At 41.7% G+C, this 12144-nt stretch overlaps 28 non-coding genes across 28 annotated transcripts; all 28 read right to left on the bottom strand.

Moving 5' to 3' along the window:
• Positions 1 to 187: 187 nt before the first annotated feature.
• Trnan-guu (transfer RNA asparagine (anticodon GUU)) lies at positions 188 to 261 on the bottom strand. The gene has a single exon. It is a non-coding gene; the product is annotated as a tRNA-Asn (tRNA).
• A 417-nt stretch (positions 262 to 678) lies between these two features.
• Positions 679 to 750, bottom strand: Trnae-uuc (transfer RNA glutamic acid (anticodon UUC)). The gene has a single exon. It is a non-coding gene; the product is annotated as a tRNA-Glu (tRNA).
• A 243-nt stretch (positions 751 to 993) lies between these two features.
• On the bottom strand, positions 994 to 1067 carry Trnan-guu (transfer RNA asparagine (anticodon GUU)). Its single transcript has one exon. It is a non-coding gene; the product is annotated as a tRNA-Asn (tRNA).
• A 417-nt stretch (positions 1068 to 1484) lies between these two features.
• On the bottom strand, positions 1485 to 1556 carry Trnae-uuc (transfer RNA glutamic acid (anticodon UUC)). Its single transcript has one exon. It is a non-coding gene; the product is annotated as a tRNA-Glu (tRNA).
• Positions 1557 to 1799: 243 nt separating this feature from the next.
• Trnan-guu (transfer RNA asparagine (anticodon GUU)) lies at positions 1800 to 1873 on the bottom strand. The gene has a single exon. It is a non-coding gene; the product is annotated as a tRNA-Asn (tRNA).
• Positions 1874 to 2290: 417 nt separating this feature from the next.
• On the bottom strand, positions 2291 to 2362 carry Trnae-uuc (transfer RNA glutamic acid (anticodon UUC)). Its single transcript has one exon. It is a non-coding gene; the product is annotated as a tRNA-Glu (tRNA).
• A 243-nt stretch (positions 2363 to 2605) lies between these two features.
• On the bottom strand, positions 2606 to 2679 carry Trnan-guu (transfer RNA asparagine (anticodon GUU)). The gene has a single exon. It is a non-coding gene; the product is annotated as a tRNA-Asn (tRNA).
• A 417-nt stretch (positions 2680 to 3096) lies between these two features.
• Positions 3097 to 3168, bottom strand: Trnae-uuc (transfer RNA glutamic acid (anticodon UUC)). The gene has a single exon. It is a non-coding gene; the product is annotated as a tRNA-Glu (tRNA).
• A 243-nt stretch (positions 3169 to 3411) lies between these two features.
• Trnan-guu (transfer RNA asparagine (anticodon GUU)) lies at positions 3412 to 3485 on the bottom strand. The gene has a single exon. It is a non-coding gene; the product is annotated as a tRNA-Asn (tRNA).
• Positions 3486 to 3902: 417 nt separating this feature from the next.
• Positions 3903 to 3974, bottom strand: Trnae-uuc (transfer RNA glutamic acid (anticodon UUC)). Its single transcript has one exon. It is a non-coding gene; the product is annotated as a tRNA-Glu (tRNA).
• A 243-nt stretch (positions 3975 to 4217) lies between these two features.
• Positions 4218 to 4291, bottom strand: Trnan-guu (transfer RNA asparagine (anticodon GUU)). The gene has a single exon. It is a non-coding gene; the product is annotated as a tRNA-Asn (tRNA).
• A 417-nt stretch (positions 4292 to 4708) lies between these two features.
• Trnae-uuc (transfer RNA glutamic acid (anticodon UUC)) lies at positions 4709 to 4780 on the bottom strand. The gene has a single exon. It is a non-coding gene; the product is annotated as a tRNA-Glu (tRNA).
• A 243-nt stretch (positions 4781 to 5023) lies between these two features.
• Trnan-guu (transfer RNA asparagine (anticodon GUU)) lies at positions 5024 to 5097 on the bottom strand. Its single transcript has one exon. It is a non-coding gene; the product is annotated as a tRNA-Asn (tRNA).
• Positions 5098 to 5514: 417 nt separating this feature from the next.
• Positions 5515 to 5586, bottom strand: Trnae-uuc (transfer RNA glutamic acid (anticodon UUC)). Its single transcript has one exon. It is a non-coding gene; the product is annotated as a tRNA-Glu (tRNA).
• Positions 5587 to 5829: 243 nt separating this feature from the next.
• Trnan-guu (transfer RNA asparagine (anticodon GUU)) lies at positions 5830 to 5903 on the bottom strand. The gene has a single exon. It is a non-coding gene; the product is annotated as a tRNA-Asn (tRNA).
• Positions 5904 to 6320: 417 nt separating this feature from the next.
• Trnae-uuc (transfer RNA glutamic acid (anticodon UUC)) lies at positions 6321 to 6392 on the bottom strand. Its single transcript has one exon. It is a non-coding gene; the product is annotated as a tRNA-Glu (tRNA).
• A 243-nt stretch (positions 6393 to 6635) lies between these two features.
• On the bottom strand, positions 6636 to 6709 carry Trnan-guu (transfer RNA asparagine (anticodon GUU)). Its single transcript has one exon. It is a non-coding gene; the product is annotated as a tRNA-Asn (tRNA).
• Positions 6710 to 7126: 417 nt separating this feature from the next.
• Positions 7127 to 7198, bottom strand: Trnae-uuc (transfer RNA glutamic acid (anticodon UUC)). The gene has a single exon. It is a non-coding gene; the product is annotated as a tRNA-Glu (tRNA).
• Positions 7199 to 7441: 243 nt separating this feature from the next.
• Trnan-guu (transfer RNA asparagine (anticodon GUU)) lies at positions 7442 to 7515 on the bottom strand. The gene has a single exon. It is a non-coding gene; the product is annotated as a tRNA-Asn (tRNA).
• Positions 7516 to 7932: 417 nt separating this feature from the next.
• On the bottom strand, positions 7933 to 8004 carry Trnae-uuc (transfer RNA glutamic acid (anticodon UUC)). The gene has a single exon. It is a non-coding gene; the product is annotated as a tRNA-Glu (tRNA).
• Positions 8005 to 8247: 243 nt separating this feature from the next.
• Positions 8248 to 8321, bottom strand: Trnan-guu (transfer RNA asparagine (anticodon GUU)). The gene has a single exon. It is a non-coding gene; the product is annotated as a tRNA-Asn (tRNA).
• A 417-nt stretch (positions 8322 to 8738) lies between these two features.
• Positions 8739 to 8810, bottom strand: Trnae-uuc (transfer RNA glutamic acid (anticodon UUC)). Its single transcript has one exon. It is a non-coding gene; the product is annotated as a tRNA-Glu (tRNA).
• Positions 8811 to 9544: 734 nt separating this feature from the next.
• On the bottom strand, positions 9545 to 9616 carry Trnae-uuc (transfer RNA glutamic acid (anticodon UUC)). Its single transcript has one exon. It is a non-coding gene; the product is annotated as a tRNA-Glu (tRNA).
• Positions 9617 to 10351: 735 nt separating this feature from the next.
• On the bottom strand, positions 10352 to 10423 carry Trnae-uuc (transfer RNA glutamic acid (anticodon UUC)). Its single transcript has one exon. It is a non-coding gene; the product is annotated as a tRNA-Glu (tRNA).
• A 243-nt stretch (positions 10424 to 10666) lies between these two features.
• Positions 10667 to 10740, bottom strand: Trnan-guu (transfer RNA asparagine (anticodon GUU)). The gene has a single exon. It is a non-coding gene; the product is annotated as a tRNA-Asn (tRNA).
• Positions 10741 to 11157: 417 nt separating this feature from the next.
• On the bottom strand, positions 11158 to 11229 carry Trnae-uuc (transfer RNA glutamic acid (anticodon UUC)). The gene has a single exon. It is a non-coding gene; the product is annotated as a tRNA-Glu (tRNA).
• A 243-nt stretch (positions 11230 to 11472) lies between these two features.
• On the bottom strand, positions 11473 to 11546 carry Trnan-guu (transfer RNA asparagine (anticodon GUU)). Its single transcript has one exon. It is a non-coding gene; the product is annotated as a tRNA-Asn (tRNA).
• Positions 11547 to 11963: 417 nt separating this feature from the next.
• Trnae-uuc (transfer RNA glutamic acid (anticodon UUC)) lies at positions 11964 to 12035 on the bottom strand. The gene has a single exon. It is a non-coding gene; the product is annotated as a tRNA-Glu (tRNA).
• Between the last annotated feature and the right edge of the window lie 109 nt (positions 12036 to 12144).

Here is a 12144-nt window from a genome sequence, read left to right on the forward strand (position 1 = left end):
TTTTGTGCATTGAGTTCTTGTGCATGAGAATGACGACCTGACATTAATGAATACATGTATATCAAGTGTGTTAGAGACTTGTTTAAACTGATATATCGTATTGTAGCATGTATTTGCGTCAACTACAAACATCTGTAAAATCCAAAAGAGCGAAATATCAAGTACTGATGTTTACAAAAAGCAAGTGCGTCCCTGGGTGGGCTTGAACCACCAACCTTTCGGTTAACAGCCGAACGCGCTAACCGATTGCGCCACAGAGACGGAACTGACGAGATGGGGCTCACTTTAAGATGTGACTGATGTGGTGGAAGTTATGTGCCCTTGCCGAGGGAAACGTCTGGTGGTGTGTTTCAACAACTGTTGTGTAAGGGGTGGGATAGTCTTGCGCAATGACACATTGGCTTACCTGATGTATTTATTGGAAGATGTGGACACTGGGATGTACATGAAGATAAATCTAGGACTTTAGATGCATGTATTTTACTTCTGACTGTACGCATGACATATGTATACTTCTTGATGTGAACTCACTTTCTTGTGAGATGAATTAATTGTTCCAAAGCCAGGAATTTGTTCCTATGACGTAAAATGCATGCCTTTTACTTTTGACTTTGTACGTGACTAATATATACTTCTTGAAATTGAACTCAATTTCTTGTCAGATGGTAAAAGAATTTGTTCCAATGCCGGGAATCGAACCCGGGCCGCCTGGGTGAAAGCCAGGAATCCTAACCACTAGACCACATTGGAAGCTGATATTTTACAGGCAATGTTGAAGGACTGAATGCTGGCTGTATTCCTGCCGTTTTTGTGCATTGAGTTCTTGTGCATGAGAATGACGACCTGACATTAATGAATACATGTATATCAAGTGTGTTAGAGACTTGTTTAAACTGATATATCGTATTGTAGCATGTATTTGCGTCAACTACAAACATCTGTAAAATCCAAAAGAGCGAAATATCAAGTACTGATGTTTACAAAAAGCAAGTGCGTCCCTGGGTGGGCTTGAACCACCAACCTTTCGGTTAACAGCCGAACGCGCTAACCGATTGCGCCACAGAGACGGAACTGACGAGATGGGGCTCACTTTAAGATGTGACTGATGTGGTGGAAGTTATGTGCCCTTGCCGAGGGAAACGTCTGGTGGTGTGTTTCAACAACTGTTGTGTAAGGGGTGGGATAGTCTTGCGCAATGACACATTGGCTTACCTGATGTATTTATTGGAAGATGTGGACACTGGGATGTACATGAAGATAAATCTAGGACTTTAGATGCATGTATTTTACTTCTGACTGTACGCATGACATATGTATACTTCTTGATGTGAACTCACTTTCTTGTGAGATGAATTAATTGTTCCAAAGCCAGGAATTTGTTCCTATGACGTAAAATGCATGCCTTTTACTTTTGACTTTGTACGTGACTAATATATACTTCTTGAAATTGAACTCAATTTCTTGTCAGATGGTAAAAGAATTTGTTCCAATGCCGGGAATCGAACCCGGGCCGCCTGGGTGAAAGCCAGGAATCCTAACCACTAGACCACATTGGAAGCTGATATTTTACAGGCAATGTTGAAGGACTGAATGCTGGCTGTATTCCTGCCGTTTTTGTGCATTGAGTTCTTGTGCATGAGAATGACGACCTGACATTAATGAATACATGTATATCAAGTGTGTTAGAGACTTGTTTAAACTGATATATCGTATTGTAGCATGTATTTGCGTCAACTACAAACATCTGTAAAATCCAAAAGAGCGAAATATCAAGTACTGATGTTTACAAAAAGCAAGTGCGTCCCTGGGTGGGCTTGAACCACCAACCTTTCGGTTAACAGCCGAACGCGCTAACCGATTGCGCCACAGAGACGGAACTGACGAGATGGGGCTCACTTTAAGATGTGACTGATGTGGTGGAAGTTATGTGCCCTTGCCGAGGGAAACGTCTGGTGGTGTGTTTCAACAACTGTTGTGTAAGGGGTGGGATAGTCTTGCGCAATGACACATTGGCTTACCTGATGTATTTATTGGAAGATGTGGACACTGGGATGTACATGAAGATAAATCTAGGACTTTAGATGCATGTATTTTACTTCTGACTGTACGCATGACATATGTATACTTCTTGATGTGAACTCACTTTCTTGTGAGATGAATTAATTGTTCCAAAGCCAGGAATTTGTTCCTATGACGTAAAATGCATGCCTTTTACTTTTGACTTTGCACGTGACTAATATACACTTCTTGAAATTGAACTCAATTTCTTGTCAGATGGTAAAAGAATTTGTTCCAATGCCGGGAATCGAACCCGGGCCGCCTGGGTGAAAGCCAGGAATCCTAACCACTAGACCACATTGGAAGCTGATATTTTACAGGCAATGTTGAAGGACTGAATGCTGGCTGTATTCCTGCCGCTTTTGTGCATTGAGTTCTTGTGCATGAGAATGACGACCTGACATTAATGAATACATGTATATCAAGTGTGTTAGAGACTTGTTTAAACTGATATATCGTATTGTAGCATGTATTTGCGTCAACTACAAACATCTGTAAAATCCAAAAGAGCGAAATATCAAGTACTGATGTTTACAAAAAGCAAGTGCGTCCCTGGGTGGGCTTGAACCACCAACCTTTCGGTTAACAGCCGAACGCGCTAACCGATTGCGCCACAGAGACGGAACTGACGAGATGGGGCTCACTTTAAGATGTGACTGATGTGGTGGAAGTTATGTGCCCTTGCCGAGGGAAACGTCTGGTGGTGTGTTTCAACAACTGTTGTGTAAGGGGTGGGATAGTCTTGCGCAATGACACATTGGCTTACCTGATGTATTTATTGGAAGATGTGGACACTGGGATGTACATGAAGATAAATCTAGGACTTTAGATGCATGTATTTTACTTCTGACTGTACGCATGACATATGTATACTTCTTGATGTGAACTCACTTTCTTGTGAGATGAATTAATTGTTCCAAAGCCAGGAATTTGTTCCTATGACGTAAAATGCATGCCTTTTACTTTTGACTTTGCACGTGACTAATATACACTTCTTGAAATTGAACTCAATTTCTTGTCAGATGGTAAAAGAATTTGTTCCAATGCCGGGAATCGAACCCGGGCCGCCTGGGTGAAAGCCAGGAATCCTAACCACTAGACCACATTGGAAGCTGATATTTTACAGGCAATGTTGAAGGACTGAATGCTGGCTGTATTCCTGCCGCTTTTGTGCATTGAGTTCTTGTGCATGAGAATGACGACCTGACATTAATGAATACATGTATATCAAGTGTGTTAGAGACTTGTTTAAACTGATATATCGTATTGTAGCATGTATTTGCGTCAACTACAAACATCTGTAAAATCCAAAAGAGCGAAATATCAAGTACTGATGTTTACAAAAAGCAAGTGCGTCCCTGGGTGGGCTTGAACCACCAACCTTTCGGTTAACAGCCGAACGCGCTAACCGATTGCGCCACAGAGACGGAACTGACGAGATGGGGCTCACTTTAAGATGTGACTGATGTGGTGGAAGTTATGTGCCCTTGCCGAGGGAAACGTCTGGTGGTGTGTTTCAACAACTGTTGTGTAAGGGGTGGGATAGTCTTGCGCAATGACACATTGGCTTACCTGATGTATTTATTGGAAGATGTGGACACTGGGATGTACATGAAGATAAATCTAGGACTTTAGATGCATGTATTTTACTTCTGACTGTACGCATGACATATGTATACTTCTTGATGTGAACTCACTTTCTTGTGAGATGAATTAATTGTTCCAAAGCCAGGAATTTGTTCCTATGACGTAAAATGCATGCCTTTTACTTTTGACTTTGTACGTGACTAATATATACTTCTTGAAATTGAACTCAATTTCTTGTCAGATGGTAAAAGAATTTGTTCCAATGCCGGGAATCGAACCCGGGCCGCCTGGGTGAAAGCCAGGAATCCTAACCACTAGACCACATTGGAAGCTGATATTTTACAGGCAATGTTGAAGGACTGAATGCTGGCTGTATTCCTGCCGTTTTTGTGCATTGAGTTCTTGTGCATGAGAATGACGACCTGACATTAATGAATACATGTATATCAAGTGTGTTAGAGACTTGTTTAAACTGATATATCGTATTGTAGCATGTATTTGCGTCAACTACAAACATCTGTAAAATCCAAAAGAGCGAAATATCAAGTACTGATGTTTACAAAAAGCAAGTGCGTCCCTGGGTGGGCTTGAACCACCAACCTTTCGGTTAACAGCCGAACGCGCTAACCGATTGCGCCACAGAGACGGAACTGACGAGATGGGGCTCACTTTAAGATGTGACTGATGTGGTGGAAGTTATGTGCCCTTGCCGAGGGAAACGTCTGGTGGTGTGTTTCAACAACTGTTGTGTAAGGGGTGGGATAGTCTTGCGCAATGACACATTGGCTTACCTGATGTATTTATTGGAAGATGTGGACACTGGGATGTACATGAAGATAAATCTAGGACTTTAGATGCATGTATTTTACTTCTGACTGTACGCATGACATATGTATACTTCTTGATGTGAACTCACTTTCTTGTGAGATGAATTAATTGTTCCAAAGCCAGGAATTTGTTCCTATGACGTAAAATGCATGCCTTTTACTTTTGACTTTGCACGTGACTAATATACACTTCTTGAAATTGAACTCAATTTCTTGTCAGATGGTAAAAGAATTTGTTCCAATGCCGGGAATCGAACCCGGGCCGCCTGGGTGAAAGCCAGGAATCCTAACCACTAGACCACATTGGAAGCTGATATTTTACAGGCAATGTTGAAGGACTGAATGCTGGCTGTATTCCTGCCGCTTTTGTGCATTGAGTTCTTGTGCATGAGAATGACGACCTGACATTAATGAATACATGTATATCAAGTGTGTTAGAGACTTGTTTAAACTGATATATCGTATTGTAGCATGTATTTGCGTCAACTACAAACATCTGTAAAATCCAAAAGAGCGAAATATCAAGTACTGATGTTTACAAAAAGCAAGTGCGTCCCTGGGTGGGCTTGAACCACCAACCTTTCGGTTAACAGCCGAACGCGCTAACCGATTGCGCCACAGAGACGGAACTGACGAGATGGGGCTCACTTTAAGATGTGACTGATGTGGTGGAAGTTATGTGCCCTTGCCGAGGGAAACGTCTGGTGGTGTGTTTCAACAACTGTTGTGTAAGGGGTGGGATAGTCTTGCGCAATGACACATTGGCTTACCTGATGTATTTATTGGAAGATGTGGACACTGGGATGTACATGAAGATAAATCTAGGACTTTAGATGCATGTATTTTACTTCTGACTGTACGCATGACATATGTATACTTCTTGATGTGAACTCACTTTCTTGTGAGATGAATTAATTGTTCCAAAGCCAGGAATTTGTTCCTATGACGTAAAATGCATGCCTTTTACTTTTGACTTTGTACGTGACTAATATATACTTCTTGAAATTGAACTCAATTTCTTGTCAGATGGTAAAAGAATTTGTTCCAATGCCGGGAATCGAACCCGGGCCGCCTGGGTGAAAGCCAGGAATCCTAACCACTAGACCACATTGGAAGCTGATATTTTACAGGCAATGTTGAAGGACTGAATGCTGGCTGTATTCCTGCCGTTTTTGTGCATTGAGTTCTTGTGCATGAGAATGACGACCTGACATTAATGAATACATGTATATCAAGTGTGTTAGAGACTTGTTTAAACTGATATATCGTATTGTAGCATGTATTTGCGTCAACTACAAACATCTGTAAAATCCAAAAGAGCGAAATATCAAGTACTGATGTTTACAAAAAGCAAGTGCGTCCCTGGGTGGGCTTGAACCACCAACCTTTCGGTTAACAGCCGAACGCGCTAACCGATTGCGCCACAGAGACGGAACTGACGAGATGGGGCTCACTTTAAGATGTGACTGATGTGGTGGAAGTTATGTGCCCTTGCCGAGGGAAACGTCTGGTGGTGTGTTTCAACAACTGTTGTGTAAGGGGTGGGATAGTCTTGCGCAATGACACATTGGCTTACCTGATGTATTTATTGGAAGATGTGGACACTGGGATGTACATGAAGATAAATCTAGGACTTTAGATGCATGTATTTTACTTCTGACTGTACGCATGACATATGTATACTTCTTGATGTGAACTCACTTTCTTGTGAGATGAATTAATTGTTCCAAAGCCAGGAATTTGTTCCTATGACGTAAAATGCATGCCTTTTACTTTTGACTTTGTACGTGACTAATATATACTTCTTGAAATTGAACTCAATTTCTTGTCAGATGGTAAAAGAATTTGTTCCAATGCCGGGAATCGAACCCGGGCCGCCTGGGTGAAAGCCAGGAATCCTAACCACTAGACCACATTGGAAGCTGATATTTTACAGGCAATGTTGAAGGACTGAATGCTGGCTGTATTCCTGCCGTTTTTGTGCATTGAGTTCTTGTGCATGAGAATGACGACCTGACATTAATGAATACATGTATATCAAGTGTGTTAGAGACTTGTTTAAACTGATATATCGTATTGTAGCATGTATTTGCGTCAACTACAAACATCTGTAAAATCCAAAAGAGCGAAATATCAAGTACTGATGTTTACAAAAAGCAAGTGCGTCCCTGGGTGGGCTTGAACCACCAACCTTTCGGTTAACAGCCGAACGCGCTAACCGATTGCGCCACAGAGACGGAACTGACGAGATGGGGCTCACTTTAAGATGTGACTGATGTGGTGGAAGTTATGTGCCCTTGCCGAGGGAAACGTCTGGTGGTGTGTTTCAACAACTGTTGTGTAAGGGGTGGGATAGTCTTGCGCAATGACACATTGGCTTACCTGATGTATTTATTGGAAGATGTGGACACTGGGATGTACATGAAGATAAATCTAGGACTTTAGATGCATGTATTTTACTTCTGACTGTACGCATGACATATGTATACTTCTTGATGTGAACTCACTTTCTTGTGAGATGAATTAATTGTTCCAAAGCCAGGAATTTGTTCCTATGACGTAAAATGCATGCCTTTTACTTTTGACTTTGTACGTGACTAATATATACTTCTTGAAATTGAACTCAATTTCTTGTCAGATGGTAAAAGAATTTGTTCCAATGCCGGGAATCGAACCCGGGCCGCCTGGGTGAAAGCCAGGAATCCTAACCACTAGACCACATTGGAAGCTGATATTTTACAGGCAATGTTGAAGGACTGAATGCTGGCTGTATTCCTGCCGTTTTTGTGCATTGAGTTCTTGTGCATGAGAATGACGACCTGACATTAATGAATACATGTATATCAAGTGTGTTAGAGACTTGTTTAAACTGATATATCGTATTGTAGCATGTATTTGCGTCAACTACAAACATCTGTAAAATCCAAAAGAGCGAAATATCAAGTACTGATGTTTACAAAAAGCAAGTGCGTCCCTGGGTGGGCTTGAACCACCAACCTTTCGGTTAACAGCCGAACGCGCTAACCGATTGCGCCACAGAGACGGAACTGACGAGATGGGGCTCACTTTAAGATGTGACTGATGTGGTGGAAGTTATGTGCCCTTGCCCAGGGAAACGTCTGGTGGTGTGTTTCAACAACTGTTGTGTAAGGGGTGGGATAGTCTTGCGCAATGACACATTGGCTTACCTGATGTATTTATTGGAAGATGTGGACACTGGGATGTACATGAAGATAAATCTAGGACTTTAGATGCATGTATTTTACTTCTGACTGTACGCATGACATATGTATACTTCTTGATGTGAACTCACTTTCTTGTGAGATGAATTAATTGTTCCAAAGCCAGGAATTTGTTCCTATGACGTAAAATGCATGCCTTTTACTTTTGACTTTGCACGTGACTAATATACACTTCTTGAAATTGAACTCAATTTCTTGTCAGATGGTAAAAGAATTTGTTCCAATGCCGGGAATCGAACCCGGGCCGCCTGGGTGAAAGCCAGGAATCCTAACCACTAGACCACATTGGAAGCTGATATTTTACAGGCAATGTTGAAGGACTGAATGCTGGCTGTATTCCTGCCGTTTTTGTGCATTGAGTTCTTGTGCATGAGAATGACGACCTGACATTAATGAATACATGTATATCAAGTGTGTTAGAGACTTGTTTAAACTGATATATCGTATTGTAGCATGTATTTGCGTCAACTACAAACATCTGTAAAATCCAAAAGAGCGAAATATCAAGTACTGATGTTTACAAAAAGCAAGTGCGTCCCTGGGTGGGCTTGAACCACCAACCTTTCGGTTAACAGCCGAACGCGCTAACCGATTGCGCCACAGAGACGGAACTGACGAGATGGGGCTCACTTTAAGATGTGACTGATGTGGTGGAAGTTATGTGCCCTTGCCGAGGGAAACGTCTGGTGGTGTGTTTCAACAACTGTTGTGTAAGGGGTGGGATAGTCTTGCGCAATGACACATTGGCTTACCTGATGTATTTATTGGAAGATGTGGACACTGGGATGTACATGAAGATAAATCTAGGACTTTAGATGCATGTATTTTACTTCTGACTGTACGCATGACATATGTATACTTCTTGATGTGAACTCACTTTCTTGTGAGATGAATTAATTGTTCCAAAGCCAGGAATTTGTTCCTATGACGTAAAATGCATGCCTTTTACTTTTGACTTTGTACGTGACTAATATATACTTCTTGAAATTGAACTCAATTTCTTGTCAGATGGTAAAAGAATTTGTTCCAATGCCGGGAATCGAACCCGGGCCGCCTGGGTGAAAGCCAGGAATCCTAACCACTAGACCACATTGGAAGCTGATATTTTACAGGCAATGTTGAAGGACTGAATGCTGGCTGTATTCCTGCCGTTTTTGTGCATTGAGTTCTTGTGCATGAGAATGACGACCTGACATTAATGAATACATGTATATCAAGTGTGTTAGAGACTTGTTTAAACTGATATATCGTATTGTAGCATGTATTTGCGTCAACTACAAACATCTGTAAAATCCAAAAGAGCGAAATATCAAGTACTGATGTTTACAAAAAGCAAGTGCGTCCCTGGGTGGGCTTGAACCACCAACCTCTCGGTTAACAGCCGAACGCGCTAACCGATTGCGCCACAGAGACGGAACTGACGAGATGGGGCTCACTTTAAGATGTGACTGATGTGGTGGAAGTTATGTGCCCTTGCCGAGGGAAACGTCTGGTGGTGTGTTTCAACAACTGTTGTGTAAGGGGTGGGATAGTCTTGCGCAATGACACATTGGCTTACCTGATGTATTTATTGGAAGATGTGGACACTGGGATGTACATGAAGATAAATCTAGGACTTTAGATGCATGTATTTTACTTCTGACTGTACGCATGACATATGTATACTTCTTGATGTGAACTCACTTTCTTGTGAGATGAATTAATTGTTCCAAAGCCAGGAATTTGTTCCTATGACGTAAAATGCATGCCTTTTACTTTTGACTTTGTACGTGACTAATATATACTTCTTGATATTGAACTCAATTTCTTGTCAGATGGTAAAAGAATTTGTTCCAATGCCGGGAATCGAACCCGGGCCGCCTGGGTGAAAGCCAGGAATCCTAACCACTAGACCACATTGGAAGCTGATATTTTACAGGCAATGTTGAAGGACTGAATGCTGGCTGTATTCCTGCCGTCTTTGTGCATTGAGTTCTTGTGCATGAGAATGACGACCTGACATTAATGAATACATGTATATCAAGTGTGTTAGAGACTTGTTTAAACTGATATATCGTATTGTAGCATGTATTTGCGTCAACTACAAACATCTGTAAAATCCAAAAGAGCGAAATATCAAGTACTGATGTTTACAACAAAGCAAGTGCGTCCCTGGGTGGGCTTGAACCACCAACCTTTCGGTTAACAGCCGAATGCGCTAACCGATTGCGCCACAGAGACGGAACTGACGAGATGGGGCTCACTTTAAGATGTGACTGATGTGGTGGAAGTTATGTGCCCTTGCCGAGGGAAACGTCTGGTGGTGTGTTTCAACAACTGTTGTGTAAGGGGTGGGATAGTCTTGCGCAATGACACATTGGCTTACCTGATGTATTTATTGGAAGATGTGGACACTGGGATGTACATGAAGATAAATCTAGGACTTTAGATGCATGTATTTTACTTCTGACTGTACGCATGACATATGTATACTTCTTGATGTGAACTCACTTTCTTGTGAGATGAATTAATTGTTCCAAAGCCAGGAATTTGTTCCTATGACGTAAAATGCATGCCTTTTACTTTTGACTTTGTACGTGACTAATATATACTTCTTGAAATTGAACTCAATTTCTTGTCAGATGGTAAAAGAATTTGTTCCAATGCCGGGAATCGAACCCGGGCCGCCTGGGTGAAAGCCAGGAATCCTAACCACTAGACCACATTGGAAGCTGATATTTTACAGGCAATGTTGAAGGACTGAATGCTGGCTGTATTCCTGCCGTCTTTGTGCATTGAGTTCTTGTGCATGAGAATGACGACCTGACATTAATGAATACATGTATATCAAGTGTGTTAGAGACTTGTTTAAACTGATATATCGTATTGTAGCATGTATTTGCGTCAACTACAAACATCTGTAAAATCCAAAAGAGCGAAATATCAAGTACTGATGTTTACAAAAAGCAAGTGCGTCCCTGGGTGGGCTTGAACCACCAACCTTTCGGTTAACAGCCGAACGCGCTAACCGATTGCGCCACAGAGACGGAACTGACGAGATGGGGCTCACTTTAAGATGTGACTGATGTGGTGGAAGTTATGTGCCCTTGCCGAGGGAAACGTCTGGTGGTGTGTTTCAACAACTGTTGTGTAAGGGGTGGGATAGTCTTGCGCAATGACACATTGGCTTACCTGATGTATTTATTGGAAGATGTGGACACTGGGATGTACATGAAGATAAATCTAGGACTTTAGATGCATGTATTTTACTTCTGACTGTACGCATGACATATGTATACTTCTTGATGTGAACTCACTTTCTTGTGAGATGAATTAATTGTTGCAAAGCCAGGAATTTGTTCCTATGACGTAAAATGCATGCCTTTTACTTTTGACTTTGTACGTGACTAATATATTCTTCTTGAAATTGAACTCAATTTCTTGTCAGATGGTAAAAGAATTTGTTCCAATGCCGGGAATCGAACCCGGGCCGCCTGGGTGAAAGCCAGGAATCCTAACCACTAGACCACATTGGAAGCTGATATTTTACAGGCAATGTTGAAGGACTGAATGCTGGCTGTATTCCTGCCGTCTTTGTGCATTGAGTTCTTGTGCATGAGAATGACGACCTGACATTAATGAATACATGTATATCAAGTGTGTTAGAGACTTGTTTAAACTGATATATCGTATTGTAGCATGTATTTGCGTCAACTACAAACATCTGTAAAATCCAAAAGAGCGAAATATCAAGTACTGATGTTTACAAAAAGCAAGTGCGTCCCTGGGTGGGCTTGAACCACCAACCTTTCGGTTAACAGCCGAACGCGCTAACCGATTGCGCCACAGAGACGGAACTGACGAGATGGGGCTCACTTTAAGATGTGACTGATGTGGTGGAAGTTATGTGCCCTTGCCGAGGGAAACGTCTGGTGGTGTGTTTCAACAACTGTTGTGTAAGGGGTGGGATAGTCTTGCGCAATGACACATTGGCTTACCTGATGTATTTATTGGAAGATGTGGACACTGGGATGTACATGAAGATAAATCTAGGACTTTAGATGCATGTATTTTACTTCTGACTGTACGCATGACATATGTATACTTCTTGATGTGAACTCACTTTCTTGTGAGATGAATTAATTGTTCCAAAGCCAGGAATTTGTTCCTATGACGTAAAATGCATGCCTTTTACTTTTGACTTTGTACGTGACTAATATATACTTCTTGAAATTGAACTCAATTTCTTGTCAGATGGTAAAAGAATTTGTTCCAATGCCGGGAATCGAACCCGGGCCGCCTGGGTGAAAGCCAGGAATCCTAACCACTAGACCACATTGGAAGCTGATATTTTACAGGCAATGTTGACGGACTGAATGCTGGCTGTATTCCTGCCGTCTTTGTGCATTGAGTTCTTGTGCATGAGAATGACGACCTGACATTAATGAATA

The sequence above is a fragment of the Haliotis asinina genome, chromosome 3 (genome assembly GCF_037392515.1).
Source record: "Haliotis asinina isolate JCU_RB_2024 chromosome 3, JCU_Hal_asi_v2, whole genome shotgun sequence".
NCBI lineage: Eukaryota > Metazoa > Mollusca > Gastropoda > Lepetellida > Haliotidae > Haliotis > Haliotis asinina.